Below are 26,228 nucleotides of genomic sequence, written 5' to 3' on the forward strand. Positions count from 1 at the left end.
TTTTGGAAAAACATTTCTCATTTCATCAGTTTAGAGCATCGCTTCTATAGGTGCAAAGTTAGATTTATCATTTCTCAGAAAACATTGATCTTTTTATGGGTTCAGATAACTCAGGAAGCTTTTTCACCCCAAGTACTTGCTCAGACTATCATAGCCACCTGAGGAACAAACAGTCTTTATATAGGGAATAGAGAGACAGAGGACATACGCTGTTATGGGTCACATCAACTTGAAAAATAATCTTTAAGAAAAAGTATATTATCATAAAAATGCTCTAGCTTAGTATCCAGCTACAAAACTATGGGTTATGGGTTTGAGTGTAGCTGTAAAGATTCTTATTCTAGTTAACTTATAAGAACATCTGAGAGACTGGCTAAAGCTCTAAACCTTCAGGTACAATTTAAAATTAAATTTGAGAAAAAAGTTGATTACTAAATCCAGTAAAAAACTATTTGAATCTGGATACAGTGTAAATGGACTATCTCTTCTCCCCCCAACAAAATAATTCATCTACATAATATTGCTGATGCCTGAATATTATATTTATTTAAATTTCTCATTTGCCTAACTTACAGTTTATTATGTTTATTCATAATTTCCATTATTTACAAAAGAAATATGTGCAAATAAAAACCAAGTTTAGAAGTTTTAATATGTGCTAAGGGTAAACAGATTATTTTGCTTACCAATCATGTTTTTATATCTTTATTTATATAGATTAATGACTTTTAATTGAATATTTGTCAATATATTTTCCTTGTTTAAGATCATGTTTAGCTCTGTCAACTTGAGCAGAAAATTATACCAAGATAATAAATGTTAGATATGTGAAGAAAATACTGGAAGTTTACCTGAGATTATAAGTATTTTGTTATAGTGGGAGACAATCTGAAACGAAATATCTAAGAAGTATTTTTGAAGGTCTATCAAAGATTTTTCATCAATTTCAGGGAAAGCTTCCACTAAAAAAAACAAAAAACAAAAAAAACAAAGCAAGTTTGTTCTGAGGTATGATTAATTAAAAAAATACTATCTAGGTAAAGAGGAGAAGACTATAGACAGATTCTAAAGATAGTTATGTGATGAATTCCACAAAAGTGAGTGAATTGATATGTGAATGTGAGAGACAGGTATAGGATATGCATGACCTGGAATTTTATTGTTTATGTTACTAGAACTGTAGGGATGCCATTTGTTGTAACAAGTTATCCTGGAAGAAGTAACCTATTTGTGTTAAAAGTCATGACCTCCATGAATTTAATTTTGATTTGTTGGCTTTGATGTGTGTTTCAACATCAATGACATATCAAAGACTAATTGGACATATGATCTTATATTTCAGGGGAGGTGTCTAAGATGAATATAAACAGGAAAGTCATCTGCATACAAATAGAACTATAAATAGAACTGGAGGATTTAAGGTCAAACAGGGAAGGGATTAAAGTATATGATGAAAAAGTGATACTAACCTGTGTTTGAAAAACTGAAATATTCAGTAATGGAGTAAAAGAGGATGAGCATACAAATTAGATGCATACTGAGAGGCAGAGATAAATATGGTCCTTCAGGAAAGCGTGGTGTCAACGAAGTTAAAGGAAGAATGCTTTAAGGAAATGATTGACTGGAGTATTATCAAATGCTTGATGTGTGGCTGAATAGTAAATTAAGAGAAGGATTGAAAAAAAAAAATCCCTTGGTATAACAATATGTAGGTTATAGGTGTATAGGTGGCCTCCCCAAACACTGCTTTTGTGGAATGACTGGGACAGATTGAAGTTAGAGTAGTGTGGTGGCCATGAAAATGCATTTCAAGGATCTGCTTTGACAGAAGCACACTTGACTGGTAGTTCCAGGTGTTGCTTTCTTGGATGCACCACTGTGTTGACAATAAGGCCGTGCTTGCTATTGGGATGCTCCCAGACAATAACTGAGCACACCAGGGTAATAAGAAAAGGCTATTCATGTGAGACATGGGATTCCTCCATTAAGTAACTTTCATTCAAGGACTGCCCACTGGTCTAGTCTCAACTTTCTTGAACTACTTTGCATTCTAACACCTTTCCTATCTAATCCTTCCATAGGTCAGTCCTTCCACAGGTGAAAGGTCTGCATCAGAGTCTTAAGACTTATGCAGTTGGCACTGGAATTAGTATGAGAAAATAGGTGGTTAGAAAGGACTGGTCAATCACTCTCAAGCAGGTGAAATGGGCATAATCCTGAGTGGTAGGTGGGCACAGATAGTTTCTGGTGGAAGGTGGTGTTGAGTTGGTAAGGATTTCATGGACAGCAATATAGGAAAGCAACCTTGAGGAAGAAAAATATTGCTGTTGGTGTGAGGACTCAGACACAGAAAGCAAATTGAGGAATAATATGTACAAAGAGCAGGATTGGCTACTTACTGCTAAGTTGCATTCCTGGCCAACCAGCCTTGAGAAAATATCTTAGTACTATTTATGCTGGTGTGTTTGTATGCATGTGGGAATTGAGAAGAGTTACAACAACATACCCTCTAAGAAGCTGACATGATATTCAGAACAACTGGAAAATGAGCTTTACTAACAATTCCTCTGAACATTTCTTTATACTATCAAATATGTATGTTATTTTTCCAAAATAGAAATTTGTCTTCAGAATAAGACCCAAAAGCGTGGCTAAGAGCATCATTAGACCACTAGTTGATTCTAAAACAAATTATTAATTAATGATATAATATATGTTGGCTAATAGAATTAAAATTTAAAGAAAAAACAAATTATTGATCTAATTTTAGTATGTTGTATTTTGTAGAAAATAACTTTCCTATTATTTTGTCTAGGGTTGGGACTGAAATCTCTAGTGTGAAGAGAATGGTAAAAAGTGACCAAGGGTAGTATTATATGCCTATACAGCTTGAAATTAAAAATGAGTCACAAACATCTTTAACCAAAGTGATAGCTATTACCTTATCAGAAATAAATGACATCATCACTGTTCCCAAGGCAGAGGAAACACAGATCTAGGATAAATATTATCTAGAAGATGCCATTTAATTTCAAAATAATAACTGGATTCAGATGGAATCATATGAGTTTAGACTTTACAAAGACAAAATTAAATCAAATGGAATTAAATTAAATCAAACAAAGTAGACTTTGTGCACAGAAGTTTGCATGTGTGAAAGCTATAATGCAGGGAAGGGGCCACACCAAACAGGTTGACTGATGGCCAGACCTGACATAAAGATGTTTCAAGAATGGCCCATTAGAGGTACATAACAATAGAATTGATTATTTAGCTTTGGAGAGTAAGAAATTTCTTATATTGTGATAATGTAAATTTTGTGTGTTGACATGTAACCTCTCCAACCTCCCAGTCCCACCTGCCACTCCAGGGGGAAGCATGGTAAAGAATGAGCCTGTTCCTTTGTTCTCTTCTGCTTGATCAGCTCCATGTGCTACATAGATGGCTAGGCCCTTTGCACTTCAGATGTGCCTCTGTGAGAAGAGAAGCACTGAAGAGACAGATAATTCATTTTAGTGTGTATCCCTGATTTTGTGTGTTATCTTTATTCTCTGCCTTTCCTGGTTGGGTCAGTTGGGCTCCAGCAGGAAAAAAGAAAGCAAACCAGTTGTTTTAACAGAGAGAATGTAATATAGAGAATTGATTGAACAAGTATTGCACCAAGCTGTCCACTATAACTGCTGCTGAAATCAAACAGGATATTTGAAGTAGAGCCATAAAGTACCTTATACGTGCAGCTTGTGAGGCCAGGACTTTCATGGATTGTACTTCTCCGTCTCCACTTATATGGGGTAACAGTTATTTAAAACAGGGTTATCATGTTTAAATGAAGTCTCACTTGTCCGACCATCATCATTGCTAAGTGGTACCGACCTTGAAGATAGTGAACTCATTTTCCAGGTGTTGAAGCTTTATAAATTGGCTTGTGATTTTAGCCAATTTGGTAGATTTCTGCTTTGATTGCCTTCCAATCAAAGAGCAATTCTGGCCTTTACTGACACCAAAAGGAACAAGTAGACCTAAGTGGTTTATGATGGATCGAGGGGAATGTAGTTAAAAGTGCCATGTTCTGTGGTAAAGAAAACAGACACATTTGCTGGAGATACAACAAACTTAGTTTCAACAAGTTGAGCTAAAAAGCTAACAAGTGTTTTGTAGAAATTGTATGTGAAGATACCTAGAAAGTGATTTGGGTTTAATGGAAAGAACAGGGATCCAGGGAAAATCCATCCTGAATATATAAGTCAAGCTATTAGAGTGGTGGAGATATCACAGGGAGATGGTGGGGGCTGAAGATTTTTCCCAAGTAGGGGGCAAGATTTCTCTGGAACCACAGAATTTAGAAGCTAGGACAGGAAAATATTCATTCAGGAATGAAGGGATAACTAAAAAGAAAATACCTGAGGAAAGTTGGGTCATAGAAATCAAGATGTTTCAAGAATGCAAAATATGGGAGAAAATGCCCTCAATATTACATGCTGCATTTGTCAAATGTGTCCTGAGAAGAATCCACTAAATTAACATAAGACTATTGATACATTGAGTAGTGGAGAATGAAACAAGATTTCACTGGTTTGAGGGTGAATGTCAAATGAAGACGTAAAGCCAACTAGATGAGATCATCCTTTCTCAACTGCTATGTAAACTATAGCTATAGTCTGAATGCTAATAGAAGAAAGGACTTGGCAGTGAGAGAAGGGCAAGGGTATGAAGGGAGAGCTTCAGCAATTTGACAACTTCCTATATTAGCAATATTAACCCTTAAGTTACAGTATTTTTGAAAAGGGTATTCTTTACCAGAAATTATTTTGGTAATAACAGTAAATTCAGAGCTATTAACTCCTGAGTAAGTTGGATTTTTGATTAATTTTTGGAGACTTCTTTTCTCTCACCGTGCTCTATATTAATTAATCGGTTTGTTTTAGAAGATGAAACCTTTGAACTTCAAAATGTAGAGAGACATTTAAAAAGGTTTCTCAGAAATGTCCTTTTCATGTTCTAGTGAAATGCTAGTAAGTCAAATTTAGGTATTATAACATATAACATGTTGTGAGATTTCTTTGAGGTTGGCTGCAAATGTCTGAAGAGGGAAGGGACTAGCAGCTGACTCCTGTGCCCACCTCAAACACACACACACACACACACACACACACACACACACATAATTCACAATTTTAGGGCAGATCATAAGAGATTAATTCATGGCTAGTTTCTGTGAACACAATCAGGTATTCATGTGCTCAGGTAAAATTTTGCTTCTCCCTCTTTTACAAAAATGATTTAGAATAAGTGATCTTGACTTCTGGTTTCAGAATTCACATGTAAAAAGAGCTTGGAGGTTGTCACCTTGTCCTAATAACAAACAAAAAGCTGAACAGACTGGAAAACCAACAATCCTTCTGGAACTTTTAAGAGAGGGGAGAATATAAGTCAAACTGCTTCTCTCAAGCTGAAGAGACTAACAGGTAAACAGAAGTCATCAGGACTTACCAGAGCAGGGACCCTCAAGCAGAAACCTTCCAGGGAGAGAGTTCTGGGGTAGGAAAATCAGAATCGTAATTGATGAATTGCTAGAAGCTCAATTCTGACAAGTCCGAGATCTAAAATCTCCAGGAGGACGCCAGCTACAGAGGGCTCCCACACTTTTGTAAGTATTGCCTCCAGGAGCTCAACCTGATGACTAGGAGAGTAAAATTCCCTCAGGCTTCCTGGAGGAGTAAGGGAAAATGAATTATTTTTAAAGAAGCCAGAGTGCTCCACTCTTAACAAGGTCTGCCCTGGGAAAACTAAACAAAATTTAACCTGTTAGGGTATTGTCAGATCCTAACTGACCTGGAGGAAGAGAAAAACCCAACACTTGTCAGCTGTGGTCATTCCGTCCCACCTAAGAGGGGAGGAAAAATCGGAGGAACATTTTTTTGAAATGTATGATCCAGGAGCATAGGGTCACTAAAAAACTCAGACGTAAGCATAAGACCTACAGAACACTTCCCCTCCACCCACACCTCACAACCACATTATTAGAAACCTTTTTACAGCAATTCCTTTTACATTATGTCTGGCTGTGACCTCCAGCTACAAGTTTTCCTATCTCATTGGAAACATTGAGTACAGTATTTAATGATTTGGTCATTGAAATTTAATGATTTAGGTCATTGAAATACATAGAAAAAAATCTGCTTATTTTCTCATGTATGTATGTATGTTTGTATGTCTTATTTATTGCTTTATTTATTTTGTAAAAGGTAACTTGTTTCTTTGGCCTAATCCTATAAATAGTGTGCTCATTTACTAACAGCTTATCAATAGGGAACACATGAACTTCCCTAATGAAATAAGAATTAGTACCTGACAGGTACAACTAGGCCTGCAAAGCAGAGTTCTGCAATCATTTTCTGGCATGTTACCCTAACAAGATGGCAAATGAGGCATGGGCCACAGATGAAGTGGGTGAAAAGGACATAGTAAAATATGACGGACAAACAAATGATCTTTGTTCATAAAAAAGTCTTGAAAGGGTTATATAAGGATGTAGGAATTAATGGATGACAAGTGTGACAACCTCTGTGGTAAGTAACAAGATATATTACATTAAAATATCCAAATTATGTAAATTGCTTTGACTTTATATCTTTCAGAAACCATAAATCAAAGCTTAATTGAATATAAATGAAAAACATTAAATGATGTCATATTCTAAAGTAATATTTTCAAAGTACATGACTGTAAGACTTGCTTTTGTTTTCCAATTCCAGATAATTTTAAAATGAGTCAATGTAATATATGTGCTTCATTCAATCCAAATCAGAATTCATCAAGTCTGTATGATAAATGTGTTGCTCTACATAAAAAAGAAAAATAATAAAAATAAATTAAGTCATTATACATAAGAATTTTAGGTAATTTCTTTTAATTGCTGTGCAACATCAATTATCTAGGGGCACAGAAGGCTTTTAACCTAATTCTCAAGCCTCTCAATGGCCTATACCTTTTTTGATCTATGAACTCTAAGAAAATAACATTATACAAAGATTTTTTTCCCTGATGACTTATCAAGTTTCCCCAAGAATTTTCACTTGTGGTAGAGCAAAATTTATTTTAGAAATAAAATTAAACTAAGAACCAATTTAAAAAAGATCTTGCATTCACACGTAATGTGAAATCACATTTATCACATTATTTATCACCTTTTTTTTTTTCAAAAATACTTTTTGGTATTCTAATTGTTTTTAATAATTTTCAATGCAATTTTTATTTTCAAATTAAATGTATAATTATTTTAAACAAGAAGACAGAGAAATATCCATGTTACCTCATTTCTGATATTTTGAATTCAACCATTTTCCTCTACCAACAGCCACATGCTCATGCAGTGTTGATTCTTGCATTCAGTGACTATTGGCCATGTGAAGATCATTTTGATGGGTATATTTTAAAAAGGCAAGCAAATAAAAGATATGGTCTCTCTTTTTGTAAATTAACTTGTTGAAAAACAAAACGAAGATTGTTACAAAAATGTTACCCAAATGTTAGCCAATTTGGTGATTTCTTTTGTATGCCATACTCATTTCACTCTTTAATATTTAAATACTAAATATCAAATTTCCTTATTACATGTGATGGGAAACCCAGTATTTCCTAATAGCGTCATCACTCATCAAGAGGTTTTAGTTCCTTTTTATGTTCAATGTTGGGAGGCCATTGACTCTTTGTATTCCTGCATAAAAGCTATACTGAATATGTATGTCACTGCCTTCTTCACTCTCCAAAATAACATGATTTAAGAACTTTTAGTTAGTGAGAGTGGAGTTCTCTCTCAGCATATAGCTCAACATGGGAATCACTTTCTTGTAGAATATGCTGGTTTGGGGTGTGGATTATTCTGCATAAAATTCAGGCTGTATGGAATTCTGGTTCTACTAGATCCCAAGTCTGTGAACATGGGTGATTTTCTTTATCTGTGTCTCCGTTGACACACTCAGTTGACTTACCTGAAGATTGTGAGAATTCTAAGTTAATATTTGCAAGTTTTATTGCTGGACTACTTTCTCTTCCGTTTGTTGGCACATTGCTCTAGCCCCCACACCTGCAGTTTTAGGGATATCTGAGAATCTTAAAAGTTTTTCCATTTTATCATATAGAGAAAATTTCTTGCCTTTTTTTTAAAAATATTTATTTATTTGAGAGAGAATGAGAGAGGAGAGAGAGAAAGAGAGCATGAGTGGGGGGAGGGAAGAGGGAGAAGCAAAATCCCTGCTAAGCAGGGAGCCCATGTGGCTCAATCCCAGGACTCTGGGATCATGACCTGAGCTAAAGACAGACGCTTAACTGACTGAGTTCACCCAGGTGCCTGGAGAAAATTTTTCTTCTCGATTTTTCTCCATAGCCTATTTTGGTCATGACTTCAAGGTTGTTTTTATATCACTTAGTCATATCAAGATATTGCCCTGTACCAGGATTTGGCAAACGTTTTCAGGGCCAAATGATTAATATTTTAGACTTTACAGAACTTAAGGTATATATTGCAACTACTCAGTTCTCCTCATATAGCTCAAAAATACAGCCATAGAGAACAGAAACACAGGGCACACCGTGTTCCAATAAAATTTTGCAAAAACAGGGGGATTTTGCCCATGAGCCATAGTTTAGCTATCCCTGTAATGAAACGTGAGTGTGTTGAGCAGTACACATACACATAAACTATAGTTTGTTGACCCCAGCATTGAAAAAAGGCAGATTGATGTTTTAAGATAATTTTAAGAAATATTTTACAAATGCAATTTTGTGTTATATACATGCCATATACAGCAAAACAATACTAGAATGAGCAACTGAGAATCCAACATCTGAATTATCCAGTAGAGCATGATCAGTACAATTAAAGTTCCCTCTGTCACCCTTTTAATTATGTGGCTTCCTTTTTCAGGTCCCTCCACCACTACTCTCACTCCTCTCTGAAAAGAATTACTAATTATATACGTTATTTCTTTGGTTTTCCTTATCAGTTGGTCCTTCTTATTGATGATATTTATGTTGCATAAAATTGAGGTGAACAATCAATTAGCAATTACAGAACCATTGCTCTTAGGCAAAGTTGGAGACACACACACATCTCACATAGATAATTGTCTTTAACCATAAAAACAACCCACCTTGTTAAATTTCATTTTATTTTAAGCAAAAGGAAACAAGGTTCAGAAATGTTATGTGACTTACCTGAGGCTTCCCCCTAACAGATGTGAGGGTTGGGGTTCAGTCCCTGTCCAACTGGCTGCAGAGTCAGATTTTCTTGCACTACAAAGCACTGCCATCTTCACCTTCTGGCCATCTCTGTGAGAGCTGGAACAAGACGACACAGTTTTGCCTTGTTAGACCTCAACTGGGAACTCGTGCCCCAGTGACTCAGATTTTTTCACTTTTCTGAGCATGTCTGCGAATGATCATGAAAATGTCCCGAGTACTGATTTTGTGATCACAAATACATGTAGCAGGTAGGAGGATTACAAGTACAGAATAAGTCTTAACCAGAAGTTCTGTTAAATAAATATGTATATATTTTGGTTTTTATACTTTCGATTTTTATTTAATTGGTAGCATACCAAATGCTTGCTTGCTCATTTATTCATTCATTCATTTATTACAATGTTCCTGTCAGGCCACATGTATCTCTGAGAGTGCTCCATATAATTTGATTGCCTGTGACTCATTCATTTCTATTTTTGTAGTTAATTCTAATTTATAGCTATATAATTTCTTGTCCACTCTTCTACTTGGGGGACATTTTGACTGTTATGTTTCTTCTTATTACAAACAATCATGGTATGAATATTCTTGGTCATGACTGTTGGTTAAACAAAAAAGGTTCCTTGGGCTATGTTATCTTTATGATTATTTACTTGATAACAGTTTTTATCTCTTTAATCACTTTATGAGAAGATAACACTAGTAGCTTTTCTAATCTTAATCCAAGCTAGTTTATAAATAAGGGATAAACTAAATTAGTTATAATCTCTTATATCTTAAAACTTAGTCTGATTATATTTTCCTTTTTTTTTTTAAGCTGATTTTTTAAAATATTATTTATTTGAGAGTGAGTGAGAGAGCATAAGCAGGGGGAGCGGCAGAGGGAGAGGGAGAAGCAGACTCTGAGATCTTGACCTGAGTCAAAAGCAGATGCTTAACTGACTGAGCCACCTGGGCACCCAAGATTAAGTTTTTCAATGTATTGTTTAAGTGTTTTGTATTCATGATCATTTGTGTGAATTGTCATATAACGTTTTTATTAACTTTTTTTTCATCTGGTGTTAATAAAATCCCTTTTAAAATTAGATGGTGTTTTCAGTTTTTCTAGTCTTAAAATTTGTGCATCTGTTCTTTAGAAATATGGTAAAATATTTCCATAAAACATATATTCTGATTTTTTATATTTTATTTTTATTTTAAAATGATAAATTTATTCACTAAATTTCCCCTTAAAATAACTTGAAATGTACAATCTCTATTTCTAATTTTTTGGTGATTCTTTTTGAAAATTTATCATAATCTATTTAATTTCAAGAAGTAGACAATTGCTTTCTAGAACAACAAATATATACTGGAATTCTTTGCTGGTCATAATTCCCATTATAGGCTTATACATTATCATGATCCAACAATTAGATGTTACTACTACTTTCTTAACATATTTGCTTAGAATTTTATGTATCTTTTTAAAATTTTTACTTGTCTGCCAGTTTTTCTTACCTCCCTGTTTTAGATATCCTTCATTTTTTTGTGTGTGAAACTCATCATATATGCTTGTGTATGTATATTTATGTCTCTGTGATATCTGTATTTTAGGGAGAGTCTGTTCATGGTAAGTTTTGTTAGGTTTTATGTATCTTATCCTTATTCTTTTAAATAATCCTATTTAGGATATGTTGAAATTTTTCTTGATTACCTATTTTCAAACATTTTTGTTTTCCTCTCTTATAGACTACAATGATGTATCAGAGCTATTCGCTGAAGAAATTTAGGGAAACTTTATAATTAAGCTTGTATTCCAAGTTAGCCTCTAGAACATGACTTTTTCCTAAAGACATCTTGGATTAATAACAAATTAAAGCCTTATGCTTTAAAAGACATGTGGTTATTTGCATAAAGATTAATAAGCACTACTGAGGAGAAAAAGGTGGTGTGTTAAAATAATTTTTCACCTTTATACATACAATTGATTCCCTCCCCCCACTTTATTTTTTTTTTAAAGAGAATGTGCTTGTGAGCAGAGAAGAAGCAATGGAAGAGAGAGAATCCTAAGCAGGCTCAGCAGAGAGCCTAACTCAGCCTGGATCTCATGACTCTAAAATCATGACCTGAACTGAAGTCAAGCGTCAGGTGCTCACCTGACTGAGTCAGCCAGATGCCACCTCTACATACATTTGACTCTTAACTCTTATCTATCTCACTTTCTTTTCACATATTGAAATTTAGAAAATAATTAATATTGTGTTTGTTTTACATACTTCACACTGGCTGAATATCCCAGGCAATGGTGCCATAAAAGGATTCAGTGTTGGTCTCTGCTGCTGGCATATTGACCACTCAGCAGGAGCCATAGCCAGGAGGTCTTTGGTAAGTAGAAGACTATAATGCTCAGCCCATGTATCTCCATCCCTGCTACCATGGCCATTTTGCCCATTAACTCACTAGGCAAGGTGGTTAGGAAAAGATGCTAACTGATATCCACAGAACAAACAGGTAATTCCATCCACTTAATAATTGAACTCTCTTCTGAAGTCACTCTTCTGGGAGCATTTGGATGGGATACAATATCTTCATGTTTTCTGCCCATTCTGAGAGATCTAGCTATATGTCTTCCCCAAATTTTGTTGACACAGTTTTGTAGTAATGTTCCATCCAAGTCCCTGACCATCCAGCCAAACCTTTGTCTGCAGTACAAGGATTGGCATATAATTATACATGTGGCCATTTCTCTGTCCAAGTAAAGTGAATAACCAGGTGCACTTCTTGAACTTCTGCCCGTTGGGAGACTTTTCCTTCACCACTGCCCTTCATGAATGTCCCAGAAAAGGTCTGTAGCACTGCAGCTGTCCACTTTCTGGTGGTGTCTCTCTATTATGCAGAACCATTTGCAATAGGCCTAAATCTTTTCTTCTATCAGTCAGTCATAGGGAACTCCGTATGGTGCCATATGTGTCAGCTGGAAGTGAGAAGCAATGCAGCGAAGTAGAGATCATGGGCATTTGGGTCTCTTCTTCACCTAATTTACTTATGCTTTCAGGTTCTTCTAGGGCACTATTATATACATACCACTTCTGTTCGGTGACAGAGCGTTGCTATTCATGCCCAACTTAATGGCCTGTTGGGTCAGATAACATCTGGTTCATGATGAACTTATCAGGTCACAAGATAAGTTGGTGGTCCGTGGTTAAGTGTTGAGTCTCTACTAAGTCCCGGTAGTAGGCCAAGAGCTGATTCTCAAAAGGAGAATAGCTATTTGTGGTGTATGGCAGAGCTTTGCTCTGAAATGCTAATTACCTGTACAGTGATTTACCTCTAGGAGCCTGCTATAGGCTACAAATAGTGTCCCTACCTGCCAGTGAACTTTAAGCACCATTGTATCTGCTGGATCTTATGGCCCAAGTGACAGAGCAGGTTGTACTTCAGGCTGAACATATTTCAGAGCCTTCTCTTCTAGATCCCACTCAAAACTGGCAGTTTTCCAAGTTCCTCAATATATGGAGCAGAGTAATATAACCAAATGAGGAACATGTTTTCTCTAAATTCCAAAGAAGTCCACTATGGATTGAACTTGTTTTTTTGTTGTTTAAGGAGAGGCTAGATGCAAGGACTTCTCCTTTAACTTAGAAGGGATATCATAACATGCCCCATATTAACGGATCCCTAAAACTTTCACTGAAGTAGAAAACCTCTAAACTTTTATCACATTTAATTTTTATCCTATGGCATGTACATTACATTTCTTACCAATAACTCTAAAGTAGTTTCTACTTCCTGCTCACTAGTTCCAATCAGCCTATTATCATCAAGTAATGGAACTTTGTGACATCTTGTGGAAAGGAAAGGCAATCAGGATCCCTGAAAAATACATTATGACATACGGCTGGAGTCTCATTATACTCTTGGAGTAAAACAGTACTTCTATTCTTGACATTTGACGGTATCATATACAAAATCACATTGCTTCTTGCTTCTTATAAGTTGTTCGAGTACCCAATGGTGGCATTTTATATTGCTATTTTATATTGCTGTATTGCTCCATTGCTAGATCATGCCACAGATAAATTAGTGTTCTTTACTATTAGACATCGTCATTAGCATGTAGATTGGAGAATCAATTCCAGAAAACCCCCCCAAAAAGAAAATAATTCTTAAAATTCTGGTTTTCCAGAACTATTTTCACTACCAAGAATCTGCATTAGTCAGGCATCTCCAGAGAAATAGAACCAACACGTATGTGTGTGTATGTTGGGGTGGTGTTTGTGTACACACACATGATGGATAGATAGACACACATAAATAAAGGATTGGCACATGTGATTATGGATATGAAGATGACCCAATGTCTGCCTTCGACAAGCTGCAAACCTAGGAAAGCCAATGCTATAGTTCTATTCTGAATCCAAAGTCCTCTGAGTCATGTGAACCAATGGTATAAGTTGCAGTCTGAAAGCCTGTAGGCTAGATTTTGCAGCTGATTTTCCAGTTTGTACCCAAAGGCTGAAAAATACTCCTGTCCCCAGTCAAGCAGTAAGGTAGAAGGAGTTCCTCTTACTCAACCCTTTTGTCCTATTCAGGTGTTTATTTGATTGGATGAGGGTCTCCCACATTTGGAAGGGCATTAGGCTTTACTCTAACTATCAATTCAAATGTTAATCTCACCTAGAAACACCCTTAATAGACACACTTAGAGTAATGTTTGAACAGCAGTCTGGGTACCTCAGGACCAGCTGATTTAATAATAACCATTGGAGGCCTTTCCCAGGGTTTTGAACCAAGGATATGATTTAATTATCTGAAACAAAGCAAAACAAACAAACAAACAAAAAACCCTAGTGATGTGTTGAGACTGGCTGAAATTCAAGGGTAGAAGTAGGAAGATCTGTTACAAGTAAAAATTCCAGGGGTGGCAGCTGTGGAGCTCCTGAGAAGTAATAAAAATCATAGATTTTTGGATGCAGAGCCAACAGTAGTAGGTATGGGTTGAAAACACACCAAAGGAGACAAGCACAATGCCAAAGTTTTTATTTTAAAAAATGGAAGAGTGGAGTTGACATGATATGATTTGCTGTAGTAACTAGGTAAGCACCTTTGGGAGAGACAAGAACAAGATTTGCAGTTGACACCTTAATATGAGATGTCTATTAGACATTCAAGCGATTATTCATTTATTGAGGTATTTGTTAATAATGAATTAAATTTTGACTCTTCCAGGAAGCTTGACAATTTTCATAGACACTCAAAAAAAGAAAAAAGAAAGATGTAAAATTGCAATTATACTTCCATAGCTGAAACTTATGGTATATCTTCAGATGGGCTCTACCTGGGCATTTACAAATCATGGTACATTTTTGAAAACCTAGTTTCACTTTACATAGCCTGGACTTATAGCCATTCTTATCTGAACACACAGCTATGTGCTGGAAAGTAGGAAGATAAGAACATAGACCAGATGACTTTCACTGTTATGCCAGTCTCTCCATGACTTTGTCCCAAACTGCTCCCTTTCTAGCTTCATTATTCATTGCCCTCAAGCATTTTTCTCCAATATTTTACTTATTTCTGCTTGTTAAAGTCTTTTTCCTACCCCATATCTTTGCTCATGCTTATCTTTTAGTCCAAGAAGATCTGGTCTCCCATTTTCCAATTTTAAAATCATTTATCCAAAAACCTTAAAACAGCTACTCTCTCCTCCATAAAATTTTTCTAATGTCAAAATAAGTTATTTTCCCCCTATGCCTCCATCACAGTTTTAGAGATCAATAAATATTTAAGGATATTGCTGTGTATTATAGTTTGCCATTATCTGCCTGTTTCTCTCTCTTTTTTTTTCCCTTCGTAAGACTGCATTCATACTGTGAAAATACAAACAATGTTACTATGAACATCACTTACTTTTTTATCCCCCAACACTTTGCAAGCAGTAGGTCCTTAACATTATGTGATTATTTTATTCAGTTGAACAAGTCAAGTATTTCAAGAGCAGTGAATAAAACAAAGAACATTGCAGGCTTTCAAAAATCATTGTTATTTTAGACAATACTTTAACATACTTCAAAAATCACCTTAACTTGCCCCCCATAAATGCTTGGTACTACGGAAACAAACGTGAAATCCATGTTAAATATCGGTAATAATCTGCATGCTTATTTTCAACCTCATGTGTTTTACCTTGATATCAGTGATGGGCACATTATTATTACATAGTAACAAGAATAACAACAAAAGCACACAGATAAAATAACAACGAAACATTTATGGAGTGTAATAATTAAAACACGCATTTATATGTATAATGCTTGTTTACCAATGTTTACATTTTTATGTAAAGTGTATAACATTATTTAAAATCAATAAAAAGTTTATATTATGAAGAAGGAACAATTTATATGATTAAGATACGAAGAGACAAAGAATGTCTAATTTGCTCCATTATTCCTTTGTAAATAATCAACACCATATTTGCAATTGCCTGTGATTTCCACAGATTTATAGTCTGACCAATACAGAGACTAATTGGATGTTTATCTCATTCTATGCATGTGCATTGTTACTATTTATATAACTGTGGGAAATCATCATTAAGAACTAAACAAATTATTCAAATAGTCATTATAATTAAGTATCTACAAATGAGAAAAATTTTTAATAATTGAATTATTTTTAAAAAGTTGAAATAATATAATTTTATGATTTCTTAATGATAATAAAGAAAATACAGTAGTAGGTTGTATACTAAGATAATTAATTTGACAACCTAAACTAGGCAATCTTCAGCCAAGTATAAAAAAGGTGAAAAAATGGTGCTAACCACCCAAAATTAATGTCATAAAGTCCACATAGTAAAACTGATGCTCTTTAGATACATTTTTTTTAAATCTACTCAGTCCTCAGTCAGAACTAACCTCTCTTATTAAAATGTTAATCTGGCATGGTTTAATTATTTCATGATCTATGGTTGGAGGAGTAAATTGAAAGTAGAGAAAAGCTATGAAAGAAAAAAATCTGACAATTGTAAGAGGAAAGTCAAGACCATAACACAGAATCCAGAGCCTTCTCAGACACTTCCAATATCTTTTATATAAAAAAATAGAATCTGACCATGTAAATTTTGAACACCTATGTATGGCATCATATTTAATACTGTCAATAGAAGTGAGAAAACTGAGGTTTACAAAGCTTAAAATGACAGTTTCTATTAGTTTGTATTATTTAGTATGTGACCACACTGGACTAATACTCTCTTGAAAGCACAAGGGTTATTACCTTGAAAACACACAGAGGATCAGGTTGAGGTCCCAAACTATTGGACTGGATTCCTAATGACTTTGGCGAGCCATACTTCTAGATAGATCAGATACTCTGAAGCAGACTTCTTAACTCCTTTATGAAAACAAGATAACTATAATGTCTGGTTTGCAATAACCTGGATTTTCAAAGCTGTGAATAATCCTATATTTATGAAGGAAAATATAATGAACTTTCCAACGAATAAACTGAATAGGCAGATCTATGTTCCTTCACAAATAAGAATATATGTTATTTGTTGAAATGGGGCAACATGGATTACAACTGGATCTGTAAGTGAGCCAAAGAGCTGCTGCTAATAGTACTGTTTATCTTTGAAGAAACCGTAATCTGTGAAAATAAAGACAGTACAAAATATGAGAGAATAGCTATAATTCTACAGTCATCTTAAGTGAAGAAAAAACTTGGTAGCATTATCACTTAATATTCTTTATTAGAAAAGTTTTCAGGGGACACCTGGGTGGCTCAGTCGGTTAAGCCACTGCCTTCAGCTTGGATCATGATCCCAGGGTCATGGAATCAAGTCCTGCTTCGGGCTCCTTGCTCAGCAGGAGGGAGCCTGCCTGCCTCTGCCTGCCACTCTGCCTGCTTGTGCACACACACTCTCTCTCTTTCTCTCTCTCTCTGACAAATAAATAAAATCTTTAAAAAAAAAGTTTTCAGAAAGAAATGATAATAAACACAAATGTCATTTATGAATAAACATAGCAGTTAATGTCATTAAACTTGCATCAAAACAAAGAAACACTTCATTGAAACTTAAATTCATAGTTGCTATCAGCCGAGGTCAATTGCCTGCTTCTGTCTCTCTCTCTCTCCCTCTCATTCTTTCTTCTCTGATTTATCCATCCATTCATCCATCCTTCCATCCAAGTTTTAATTATTTTTTAATCAATCCACATGCTCCATCTTTCTAACATTTATTGTGCTTTTTAAGCACTTGTTTGCCCTTGATTGAATCCCAGCATCTACCTCTGCAATTTTTTTTTAATATAATTTTTTATTTTTTATAAACATATATTTTTATCCCCAGGGGTACAGGTCTGTGAATCACCAGGTTTACACACTTCACAGCACTCACCAAAGCACATACCCTCCCCAATGTCATTAATCCCACCCTCTTCTCCCAAACCCCCTCCCCCCAGCAACCCTCAGTTTGTTTTGTGAGATTAAGAGTCACTTATGGTTTGTCTCCCTCCCAATCCCATCTTCTTTCATTTATTCTTCTCGTACCCACTTAAGCCCCCACCTACTCTGCTATGTACTATGGGGAAGCTGCTGCTGTATTTCCGAAGGATTCTAGTCAGTTGACTTCTAACTAGGGATGATCCATGGAAAACATTGTTGGGAGACTTGTCAGTTGGGGTAGAGAAGAAGTGGAAGAATTTAGCCTCTTCTCTATCTTGTATTACATAGTAGTGGTTGTGTCTCCTCTGTGACTGCAAATGTTCCCAGCTAAACCATGCATTCTACCTCCCAGCCTATCATGAGTCTGGGTCCCTCCAAAAAACCCTCCTTCCTTTATCCCTTTAGCCTGGAGATCATAGTAGTTACTCGGTATTACTAGTCTCTGGGCTGATCCATTCTCCCAATTTTGCATTCCTAGCTTTTCTTTCACTTGAATAACCAATCCTCTGCATTATTCTGCATATTCAGGTGGTTTATGTCATCTGGGTAGACCTCATTAACACAGCAAACTAAGTATATACCTCTTCATTCTAAAATGGTGTTTTGGATACAATGTGAATAAAATAAGTAATATCTGAGGATATTTTCCATTTTCTCTGTGGAATAAAGGGAATTCTGGTTCTGCCAGTTGGTTTCTTCCACTCCTCTCTAATTTGTTTATTGCTAGATACATTTTTTTAAATTTTTTATTTTTTATAAACATATAATATATTTTTAACCCCTGGGATACAGGTATGTGAATCGCCAGGTTTACACACTTCACAGCACTCACCATAGCACATACCCTCCCCAATGTCCATAAGCCCACCCCCCTTTTCCCAACTCCCCTCCCCCCAGCAACTCTCAGTTTGTTTTGTGAGATTAAGAGTCACTTATGGTTTGTCTCCCTCCCAATCCCATCTTGTTTCATTGATTCTTCTCCTACCCCCTTAACCCCCCATGTTGTATCTCCACTTCCTCATATCAGAGAGATCATATGATAGTTATCTTTCTCCACTTGACTTATTTCTCTAAGCATAATACCCTCTAGTTCCATTCACGTCGTCGCAAATGGCAAGATTTCATTTCTTTTGATGCATTTTTATGATGATAAAAATTAGATTACTTGTGAGATCATTTTCATGGAAAGAAGTGTAACCAGATATCCGCTTTGTGTGCAGGAAATGTTTTTTTAAAATGGATTTTAAAATATATTTCTTTGTGCTACATTTATATTAACAGTGTAAAATAAATAAATAAGAGTTGTTTAAAAAGTATGTTTGTGGGGCGCCTGGGTGGCTCAGTGGGTTAAAACTCTGCCTCCTCCAGCTCAGGTTGTGATCTCAGTGTCCTGGGATTGAGGCCAGCATCTGGCTCTCTGCTCTGCAGGGAGCCTGCTTCCTCCTCTCTCAGCCTGCCTCTCTGCCTACTTGTGATCTCTATCTGTCAAATAAATAAATAAAACCTTAAAAAAAAAAGTATGTTTGTGGTACTGTGTGTCTTCGGACATATATATCACATGGGGTATTCTATAGGAAACAAGAGATTTTCCTTATAATGGCAGTAGTGATGGTTTATTGCAAGAAGCTTTTTTTCGTTTTCTTACATCTGTTTTGTTTTCCTTCACTTGGTTTTCTATTTATTTTTTCTCTTAGTTTTGTTTTCTAATAGAAGTGATTTTTTTTTTTAATTTAGAAGTTCTGAAACTGGAATTCTGGTTAGTAAAAATATATTTAACAATAATATTAATAGGTGACATTTATTTTCTGCTGATTATATAACAGGTGCTGGTACATATGGTTCATAAATAATACTTTATTGAATCCCCACCAGAATTCTGTGAGTTCAGCAACATTATTGTACTCATTTCATAGCAGAAAGAACAAGTGTAGAGGTCAAATTGAAACTCTGCCTTCTGAGTTAAGGTACTAAATTTTTAGCTGTTATGGTAAGGAGAAAATACAGAATTTACTGAATATTATGAAAACATAAATGAAAGTAAGTTTGTTAGTTTTTAAATTTCAGATAAGAATAGTGAAATTTGGGAATGATAGACTTTGCCATTAACATGGCTAGTAGCAAATAGAAGTAAATAGCTCCTTAGCTCCCATGTTGAATTGTAGATAGAAATTTCATAATTGAAATATATTTAGAATTTTCCAGAAGCAAACATCTACAGAAATAGGTGGAAACTGAATTCACAAAATTAAAATGAGCTGAACAATTACAGTCAATTATTTTCTGAGCGACTTAGCCACAGAAACAACAAAAAGAATACACTTATTTGACTTACGTATTTAAGAAATAGAAATGAGACCACAAAAATAAATTTATTGTATATTACTTCTTTTGTATTCTAAATATTGATCAAGACTTTATACACAAAATTTCAGTCATTTCCTTTCTCTTTTTTTAAAAAATGTGTTTAGTCCTGTGATTTTTTTCTACATATCTTTTATTGGTAAAAATCAAACTCATTAGAAAATTATTGGCTTGAAGAAGATAACAAATGTACACGAATCCTTGTTATCTTTTGGCGATTGTATTTCATGCTGAGTTAATGGTCTAACAATTCCCAATGATATTTTCATAATCAAGTGGTTAAGTGTCTGATTATTTAAGATAGAGTTTGTGCTCTGTGAAAAATCTATGAATTCATTATTGAAGTTAAAAAGTAGGATTTTATTCAAATTTTGCCCAAGTTTCTCTTTTCATATCTGTCTTTGGTGGCTTCTCTTCACTTAGGGTTTATTTTTTCACAGAAGAGATATACTCCCTTCCTATTATTCATTTGGGTCCATACTTTTTTGGGTGAAAGGATCAATTCAATGTTTGATAACAACTTCAGTTCTTTTTTAAGATTTTATTTATTTATTTGACAGACAGACATCACAAATAGGCAGTGAGGCAGGCAGAGAAAGAGAGGAGGAAACAGGCTCCCTGCTGAGCAGAGAGCCCGATGTGGGGCTCGATCCCAGGACCCTGAGATCATGACCTGAGCCAAAGGCAGAGGCTTTAACCCACTGAGCCACCCAGGCACCCCACAACCTCAGTTCTTATGAAAAATCTGAGGTTCTTTTTTATGGCTGAATTCAATGGGCACTTCATCCTCTTCTGTTATTCTCATAGTCAAATACATATGATTTCCACTTATCTAGAGATATTTGACAAACAGTCAAAAACTAGGACAGCATTAAAAAAGGAAAAAAAAAAAAGAGCTGCCAAAGTTTTCATTAGGTTATCTACCATATCAGGAATCTAGGAGCAATAGAGAGTTCCATATTTTTCAAATACCAGCCAAATGGTGAATTGTGGCATTCTCCCAAAATACTTGCTCAAGTATTTGCCATTTACATTCTAGTTCATCTTATAAGTATTTCTTCTTAACTTTTCCTGGAACTTGCCCATCACCCTTGTTATTATGGGTTGAATTAATTCCCCAAAGAGATAAGTTTAAGTTTTAAACTCCATATCTGTGAATGTGACTTTATTTGGAAATAAGATCTTTGAAGATATAATCAAGTTGAGGCAATCAGGGTGGGTCTTAATCCTGAGGACACCTAAGCAAGTGTCCTTATAAAAGAGGTATATTAATATACACAGAGAGTTAGAATGTCATGTGAAGACATACACACAGAAGGAGATGGCCATATGAAGACAGAGGCAGAGATTGGGATTATAGTGACACAAGATAAGGAACAATTGAAGGTACAAAATTTGGAGGAGGCAAAGGAATGAACCTTCTCTACAGGTTTCAGAGCCAGCATTACCCAGATAACTACTTGATTTTGGAATTCTAACCTCTAGTATTCATTCAATAAATCTTTTTTTTTAAGTCACTCTATTTTGAGTACTTTTTTGTGGCAGCCTTGAGAAACTAACCAACCCTTGACTTCAATCATACAATGAACACAATTTTATTAATATACCCTCTACTGAGGTTGACAACTGTCTTAGTCAGTTGTGCTACAATAACAAAAATACCATAGACTGGGTGGCTAAAACATTTTTTTCTCACAGTTATGGAGTTGTGAAAATCCAAGGTCAATGCACTGGCATATCTGATGTCTGATGAGACCACTTTCCTTAGTTTTCAGACAGCTATCTTTTGCTGCTATCCTTGCATTGAAGAAAACAGAAAAACAGAGAACAAACTCTTATATCTCTTCTGAGAAGTACAATAATACTATTAATGAGAACTTCATTCTTACTATCTAATTACTTCCCATAGTCCCACCTCCTACTGATACCACATTGAAGGCCATGATTTCAACATACAAATTTTGGAGGAACATAAACATGCAGTCCCATGATCAAATTTTTAGCTTATTCAGTGGACTTGTCTCTGCCATTAGAGGTACACTAGTAACAGTGCACACCAGTCCAAAAACTAGCATTGTCATCATGAATATGGATACAAAAAGTTCATCTCCTAAAGCTCATGAGTTTCATTCTCAAATTGACTTTTATGTCCTTACCATTACTCTACTCTACTCAATTTTTATATCCAACTCTAAGAAAATTAGTTCTTCTGATTCCCCTGCTCCATAGATGATTAGAAACAGCAAATTGGGTGAGAAGGAATGGATTCAAGAAGTATCATCAGAATAGGAATTATTACAGAGCCATGAAGTGGTAAATTTAAAATCTGCCTTAGAATGTAAACTGTTACTAATAATTTTCTGGAGATTAGGAATTCAACTTAATTTTCCAAGATTCACTTTCTTCATTTGTTAAATGGAAAGCCATAATACTATTATTATTACAATTAATGATGCAACATTTGACAAGTACCCAGAACAGACATATAATAGGAATTATTGTCAATTCAGTTTTTCTTCATTTTATTTCAAAGGGGATATAAGTGTAGCAACACTGACTATACGGATAAAGCCTGCTCGTGTATTTTCATTTAGCGCTAAAATTGCTAAGCATGGAGTTGCACTTGAATCTTCAATAAAATAATTAAATTATAATTAATAATTAGCAAGAATGCATGCAATCCATTTTGGAGCTTGTATCAGATTTCTAATGCTGCTGTAACAGCATTAGAAGATGTAGCTTAGAAGAACACACGTTTATTTATTACTTTAACATTTGGTAGGTAGGAAGTCTGTCACAGTTTTCTCCAGACTAAGATCAAAACTTCAATGGATCTGAGTTCATTTTTGGAAGTTCTAGGGTAGAATTTATCCTGCCTTTTCCAACTTCTTAGCAGCAGCCTGAATGTCTTGGCACATGGACCCTTCCATCTTCAAAATGAATACCCTTTTAATTCCCTGACTTCCCACAGTCATGTCTTTCTCTGGCTACACTCAGGAATGATTCTCTACTTTTAAGAAATCATGTGATTTGACTGGTTCCAATGGTGTAATCTAGGATAATCTCCTATCTCAATATTCTTAAGTTTAATAACAGTTTGAAAGTCCTTTTGGTCATTTAAGATAACAGATTCACAGTTCCATGGATATATAGACATCTTTAGAATGGTGGAGTGGGAGATGGGAACATTTTTCTGCATATCACAGAATTCTTTAATCCCTACATGAGTTTCTAATGGTAATGAATATTGCCTTGAATATTCATCATATGTAATGGCTATTTTAAAGAAATTTTGGCCAAATGATGTTGAATATTGTTTGTGAAATCTACTTGATACTTGATAATTAGTAGAATCTCTGAGAGCCATTAATATTCATGAGTCTACACTAGACTACCACATACCTAACTATTCCTGTTAGTGAAGGTCTCTTAAATATTATACTGATGTATTAAATGTTAATTTCCTCTATAATTTAGACTATTTTCTAGTTGGAGTATCTACTGATTTTCTGATACTTTCCAGAATTGTTCAATTTATTTACTTCTTGTGCTAATTCTAAATTCCTACTCCCTAATTGGAAATTTGTTAAATGTATTACCACAAATATCAAAGCCTCAAAATAGAAAGTAAAAATGAGGAATAAAAATAAAGTTGTCTAAGTCAACATATAATATTTTGCAATTTTATTGTATTTATTATTTTTTACATGGGAATAACATTGTTAATTCTCCTATAAACACAGAGTTCTAAATAGATTAACCAAAAAGCAAATCCACTAAGGATTTACACAATGCCTATAAATTTTATGTATTTGAACTCTAAGAGCTTTACAAACAAAAACAGGAAGAGTAGTATCTAGGTATAGCTAGTATAGTTCTTTTGAATTAAAAAAAAATAGTGAATGTTAAGAGCTAGACATAACTGTGTTCAAGAATTATTAGATTAGATTATCTCAACATATTTATAAAGCTGGATGTTAAATTGAATTGAATTTCACTTTGGACATACTAAAAGACTTAGGGGACAAAATCATACCCACAGAATAGCCTGAGAGGTAAGTATAAGTATGAACTCAGTTACAATTTACACAACAAATATTTATTTGGTGCCAGGCATTTAACTAATTACTATAGAGTGGGGGATGAAGAAAGATCTTCCAAAGTCCTTCAGAGTTTATAAGTGAAGTAAAGCAAATTCATCGAATAAATATGCTTTTATCTTCCTCAGAGTCCTTCTACCATTTTACTGATGCCCCCATCATTCCCTTTCCCTAATCAACTTTGCAGTTCTTAAACAATAACTCAACCAACTTGAGAGTTAATTCTAGCTTGTATTATCAGGTACATTCTTGTATAATTCCACTGAAATCAGAAAATCTGGGAATTTAAATAAACTTCAAATTTTAGTAAAGAATTAAAAGAAAAAAATGTGTAATTCCAGCAAGATGGGAGATACTTGGGGTAAAGAGATCTATAATAAGCACATTCAAAAAGTCCGATTTTGGGCCCCTGGGTAGCTCAGTCTTTTAAGTTTCTGCCTTTGGTCAGGTCATGATCCCAGAGTCCTGGGATCCAGTCCCCCATTGGGCTCCCTGCTCAGTGAGGAGCCTGATCTACCTCTGCCCCTTCCCTCCATTCATGTGCTTGCTCACTCTCTCTCTTGCAGAAATTAAAAATATATATATTTTTAAACATACCATTTTAAGTATAGTCACTAAACAATTTTAGAACTGACAGATTTAGATCTTGTTTATTAAAATATGCAGTAAATTTACTATTATAAAATGAGAATTATGATTAAAGAAAATAAATATGCAATATGTATACTAATTTTCATTTTAAAATCCTTGTGTATTCTCTTCTAGATATTATGTTTTATTGAAATAAAGGAAAAGAAGGTAATGAGTTCTCTTGTATATATTGACTTCAGCAAATTGGGAGAAACCCCACCATCACCATGACTGACATCAAAGAAATAGCTACAGACAACTCATTTCATAAAAGTAGAGAGTTGAGAGTCATATATTTTATTTCTATAACCTGGTGTTCTCTACTGACTCAATTTCTAAATTAAAAACAAATCACTCATTGATAATGCATATTTACATGCCACCATTTTTTCTAAGAGGCTAAAAGATTTATTTTCTTTCTACTTCAGATTTTTTGCAAAGTTTAAAGAAAAAGAATCATGATGTCAACCATTGTCCCACAAATTTATAAATAAAATCTGTTAAAAAATTTTGATCACTTCTGATTAAGATTGCTAAGTATAAAATGCCATTATTAACTACACATTGATTACAAATAGCTCATTATTGAATAATAACTTTAAAACTTAGATATATTCACTGCTATTTTGAACAGAAAGTGTTTATGTAGAAAGAAGGCATTCATTTTGGAACTTCAAAACTGAAATGTCAGATAGTTACAGTGCATTTATTTGGGCCATAAATGAAAGAAAGAAAATGTGCATTCCACCTACACTACTCAGTACTTCCTCCTCACCATCTATTCTATTTTTTTTTTAATGCATTAAAATTATTCTTTGGGTAAAGTGTCCATTTAAATGATTGCTATGTTTTAAACAATTTTTTTAAAAAATATGATGGAATGGCCATTTCTCCTGCTGTCCAGGTGTTCTGGGCTAATTCTGATGGTTTAAGAGACCTCAGCTACTGGGAGAGTGACCATAGGAAAGAGTACTGCAAATTGTAGGAAACCGCAAAACCTAAAGTCACTACTTATATTTTTTCTTGTTCTTTTTCTTCAATTAAAGTAGTTTTTGCTATATTCAGAATGCAAGGACATGGATTGTTTTTTTTTTTAATTTTTTATAAACATATATTTTTATCCCCAGGGGTACAGGTCTGTGAATCACCAGGTTTACACACTTCACAGCACTCACCAAAGCACATACCCTCCCCAATGTCCATAATCCCACCCATCAAAAGGATTGTTTTTTTTTAATTCAACAAATATTCACTGAAATACCCTGTGAAACTTTCCTTTTTGGTCCACCTACAAATCATCAGTTGGCTATAGTACATCTTAAAATATAACATGGCTCATTGAAGGGTCAACTTAAATTTTAATTTCTTCTTTCATTTTTTTCTTTTTAATTTGCCAGATCCTTTGAGGCATACTAACAAAGAAATAAGTGCTTTTATATCCATCATGATTAAAATGACTAC

The sequence above is a fragment of the Mustela lutreola genome, chromosome 1 (genome assembly GCF_030435805.1).
Source record: "Mustela lutreola isolate mMusLut2 chromosome 1, mMusLut2.pri, whole genome shotgun sequence".
NCBI lineage: Eukaryota > Metazoa > Chordata > Mammalia > Carnivora > Mustelidae > Mustela > Mustela lutreola.